Below are 5980 nucleotides of genomic sequence, written 5' to 3' on the forward strand. Positions count from 1 at the left end.
TATATATATATACACACACACACACACACACACACACACACACACACACACACATATATATGTATATAAAGCTGAGGCAACTGAAACAAGAGCTTAATTTTTGCTTTTTCATCTTTTAATGTATATGAAGTGAATTTGTTCAAAACAAAGTCACTTTGTAAACACTACTAACATCCTTGAGAAAGGTGTGAACATCACACAAAACTCATTCTCCTCTTTGGTAAAAATATAGTAAATGGCCTGAGATCTATAGAGAAAAGGAATGAGTTTGCACATTTCACAACATGGTTCCTTAAATTCATAGTGGCATATGATAACAAATATACAAATAAGAATACTATTGACTACTAATGCAATATTCTATGATGCAATAGTGATAATTATAAACTTCTAATTATGATGAAGGTACAAAGCCCTAGGTTTATAGAAAAACATAATATTTATCTTTTCTAAAGAGTATTTGATGCATAAATAAAAGAAATCAATTGATATTCAAAACCAGCTCCCAGACTTGGTTTTGCCGGCATGACATTGAACAGTAAAACGTTCATCTTCAATTGTATTTCAGAATGATAAAACATTGTAACATTTACTCAGCATCAACTCTTTCATTGTTTCAACTATTACATAAAACACTCCAACCAAAAATGACTAATCTTTAATATAATCCTGCTCAAAGATTTCAATATACATTCACTGCAGATTGCCATTTTCTTTACACAGAACAAGCCAATGCAGGTTACAAATCACAGAATATTTACTAATCTCAGAATGTATATTCCCAAGAGATAATTTTGTTCTGGGTGGCAATCATCTTTGGAAATGGTGACATAACAGACAATATCCTTTAAAAATACTTCATTGAATGAAATGTAGGCATCATATTAATCAGTCAATTTATGAATGAAATTGTAAATAATATAAGATAATGCGTTTAATTATTTCATTACTAAATCACTTTGATACATTAAGAATTTGCTTCAATTTAGCTCTATTGTCATGCTTAATATTTACAAGGCCTTTTTACTGGGACAACAGTAAATATGAGCATATTTTTGTATAACTTCCTTGCCGTTTTCTTCTAGTTTGAATGATAAACATTTATTATTAATGTTTAGGAATTTATGGGGAAAAAAAGATAAATACATAAAAATAAATAGTTTGATGCAGCAACTAGAATGTATTTACTGCTGTCTATAATGACACAAAATATCTGATTTGTTATGTTTCAGTTTCTTTCATTGACTAAATATCCAGTAAACTAAGAGTATTAATTAGCTTATAGTCATCTAATGATATGTAAAACATTCCCCTGTAAGTTTCTGTTTCACCATCTCCCCGTTGCTTAATTAGCTTGACAGATCAATATTATCCTCTCTTGTTTGCCTGCCATTTCTGTTTTCCTCATCCTTCCTGCTTACTAACCCTGCTAGATCAACATCATACTCTATTATTGACAATGGCAATGTATTGGAAACCTCTTTATGTATGCATTCAGTTGTACACAATGCAGTCCAATACAAAAATAATTTTCACTTCATTCATTTCCTACATCCCTTAACTCTGCCTAATGGTTAATGTAGAAGTGAATAAATTCATAGCTTTGTATATCATAGCAAGTATCACACTGGCAACTTTGGACAAATGCTTAACCCTTTCTTTCTTCAGCTTAAATAGCTGGAAATTAAGAACTAAGGTAGTTATGGCAGCACATCAGACTAGACAGGACAACTGATAAGTAATTCTGTCATTTGTTGTTTCTTGTTTAAGTTGATTTATATTTTAGTCTTCTTGAATTGAAACATACCGGGGATAAATGGTTTAAAAAATGTAGATCAATATACACAAGTGTACTGATTTATACCATTTTAAAGTATAGTACCTCTAAATCTATATAAACATTCCACCAGGATAAATGGCTTCTTTTCTACCTTGCATCAATCCTATTGTTACCAAACCATCTGAAACTACCCTTAGTTCTATGATACAAATTCCCTGTTTTAAAATGAGCCTTACTTAAAATTATCTATTAAAAAAAAATTCATGCCAATTTATGTTCCAAACACTGGTTTAATACTGAGAATGTTATTTATTTTAATAAATACTTTGTTATTTTCAAAATTAATTGAAACAAAGACTATATTTCAACAGAAAAATGGAAACAAAAGAGTTAACAGACTGTCATCATTCTAGCATTATCAAAAACAGCATAGTTATTGAAATCACATTTTTAAATCCTGTGCACTACAGGGAGAGCATGAGCCATAGGTTGTTTGTTAGGCCACAGAAATAAAAAGAGATTAAACTAGATTAATAAAATACGATTGAAGTACATGAACCATCCATACATATTCAGTTGCACACAATACAAGCAAAGCATTTATGTAGGATTATATTAGAAAAATAATAAAAACCATGGTAATTTTGAAACAAGTTAACATAATGATAACCTTTTGTTAAATAGGATTTTAATTGTTTTCAATTCATTTTCTAATATCTTTTTTTCTTTTCAAAACATACAAATCAAACAAATAGATCTGTTTTCATTTTTAACCATAATTAACCACTCATGTAATTTTTCTCCAGCATGTTAACAAGCAAATTAGATACTATTCAAAAGCAGACACAAAATAGCTGATAAAGTATTAGACGCTCTGCTCATAAGTTTTCAATTCAAATCCATTTCAGATGTTTTATCATGTTTCTAGGCAGAACACTACATTCTATGCTGCCTCAGTTCATCTCGTTGTTGAGTATAGGTTAATACCTATCATTTGGAACTGTTACTTGTACTAGACGGGCATCCTATCCAATGGGAGATTTATCTTGTCAGTTTTATGCAATTAAACTGAAGCTAAGCATTTGTCCTTGAAAGTTCATTGGGATTTATCTTTTTATCATTTACTTGTTTCAGTCCTTGGACTGCAGCCATGTTGGGGTATGGCCTTCAACGGTTTAATCAAGTAAATCAATCCTATTTCTTATTCTATCAGTCTGTTTTGGGAAACCACTAAGTTTAGGAAACATAAACAAACTAACACCAGTTGTCAAGCAGCGGTTGGGGGACACAGAAATAAATACACATGCATATATGCAGTGATGGAAGACAAACACAAATATGCACACAAACGCAAACATATATATGTATATGTACACGTGTGTGTGCATGCATGTGTGCTCATGCGTGCACACACAACAGACTTCTTTCAGTTTCCATCTGCCAAATCCATTCACAAGGCTCAAGGTTATAATAGAAGACACTTGCCTAAGGTGCTACACAGTGGGGGTTTGCCCAGAACTATGTGGTTGGTTAACAAGCTTCTTACCACACAGTCACTTCTGCACCTATATATGAAGTTTCATTCTGAAAATCTTCTTTCTGGAAAATTTTCTTTCTCACTATCTTATATTCGCGCTAAATACTAACCTCCAAAATTTCAAAATCTGTATGAACTGCCTCATTCTCTCATACATCTTCCCAAATTTTACAGCCTGAAAAGCCATTGCCAGGGTTTAAGGGACAATAAATACCCTTATAATTCAAGTATAGCAACATTACCAACAACAAAATGTTAAGTATCTTTTCTTGAAGTTCAAGTAGAAATTTTGTTTCAACCAATTTATGGTTACAGATTTCATTATGATACAGTAAATTAATAATCTGTAGAACAAGAACAGCAAGTTTACAATCAGGAAACGGCTACATTTCAATTTACTGAGCATGAGTAAGTTATGTAAAAAAAAAAAACTACTAAGTGTGTGTGTGTGTGTGTGTGTGTGTGTGTGTGTGTGTGTGTGTGTGTGTATTTGTTTTGCTGAATCAAAAAAAATGACATCATAGTGCTTTAACCTGAGTTATTATCTACAGTAAAACATTCAAACATTAGATATTTTATTCTAAGATACAGATGAAATTCAAAGTAAAAAAAAAAAGAGAGAGAGAGCTAGAAGAAATATCTCTCATAGAATTAATTTGCATATTAAAAAAAAAGAAAAAGTATTTTCTTTACGTTACTGATGTTTCTGAAGATTCTGCATCTTCAGCCTATCAGCCTGACCAACCAAGTGAAACTACAAGTATTTTACACTGTCAACAATCTCTTGTTTATTTTTGTTTACACTGTCCTTATTCATATCATAAATGCTCAAAGACACTCTTTGAAGTGCTTTTCGCATCATACATGTCTGCATAATGAAAGTTACTTAAATCACAAACACTATATCATTAAATTCAGAAACTGAAAATCTCTTGACACAGCATCTTAAAACATTTTAACATGGGCAAACTCTAGCACAAGATAATTTTGCATAATTTTCTATATTTACTTTGAAATTGTTCTTATTTAATATGATTCCAAAAAGTTACAAAATATTTTTCACTGACAGTTTGTATACAATCTAATATATACAAAATATATACAAAACAGCATAACATCTGAATCCTCCAAATAACTTTAAATTGAAAATTTTCAAGAATATCATATAATATTAGACCCTAGTGTTATCACAAATTTTACATAAAATAACGAACTAATCATAAATATGGTGCAACATAACATGCTAAATACTTAAACACCCATTCTTCTCTTACACATAAGGAGAAATATTGAGGGAAAAAGAGAAAAAATGAAAAAGATGAAGAAATGTCTTACATAGCAAACATACAGGACTGCTTCTACTTCTGATAAAATCTCATGATATTCTTACTTATTGAATTAGAGACATATTCAAAACTTAATTTCCACAAATATAAGCAATGATCTTTAACACATTGTATTCAAAACATTGATATGACATGAGGGGATGGCTGCGAGATAAAATATCAAATTTAAGTTCACTGGAATTGAAAGGTTATCCGGAAGCATATAGAATAAATAAAAACCAACAAAATGCATGATGGAGATTTGTTTTCATGTGCGTTGTTGAAGCAAAGCACAATTACACTCTATTCATCCAGGTAGATATTAAGCCTCCATAAGAATGAATAAATGTATGTATACCCAAATGTAGTTTCACATATACATATATACATACATACACACATATACATATATTACAACACACATGTATATAAACATGTTTTTATTTATTTATACACACACACACCAAGTATGTATATAAACATATATATATATATATATACACACACATACATATTTATATGTATATAGATGACTTTCTTCAATGTTATTCCAGTTGTCTGATGAAACAAATTACCAAAGCAGATGAGTATTCCAGAGATACTTGTACTCTAAAGGCGATCCTTAGTCTGAATAAGTATGACCACAGCATGTGGCAAGGATCACCCTTTTGGATTACAGGTAAAGTCCATATGGCAAGCTTTCAGAGTTGCCATCCACCTAATTTCATTCACAAGGTTTAGGCTGACTTGGGGCAATGGTGATAGACACTTGCCTAAGATGCCACAGAATGGAATGAAACCTGGAATCTCATGACTGCAAAAAGTGCATTTTAATCATTTAGTCACACACAAAAATGCAAAAACACACAAACACACACACACACACACACACACACACACACACACACACACACACACACACACACACACACACTCATGTGCATATATGTAATATAAACGTAGCAAACATTAATACACATGCATACTCACAAACATACAGATGCATGATATGCACATGCATTTTGAGTAGGAATGGTGTAATTTCACAATGATAGAAAGACATGAAACAAGGGCAGCTTTGACTTAAAAAAAGGAAAGAAAAACGGAAAACTATGTTGATCAGAAAGAACTTGAAAGTTATTTACAAGTTCAAAATCTCCTTGCTTTATTATAAATATTTTTTGTACTAAGTTAATGAAGCTTCAAATCAACAACAAGCAACAGCATATTTTGTTGAAAGATAATGAGTTACAACTTCTATCAGATATAGACAATTAGATATTAACCTTCAATGTATTAATCATGCTAATATTTTATTTATGTTTGTTTCCATGTCTT

This window comes from Octopus bimaculoides, chromosome 1, assembly GCF_001194135.2.
Source record: "Octopus bimaculoides isolate UCB-OBI-ISO-001 chromosome 1, ASM119413v2, whole genome shotgun sequence".
NCBI lineage: Eukaryota > Metazoa > Mollusca > Cephalopoda > Octopoda > Octopodidae > Octopus > Octopus bimaculoides.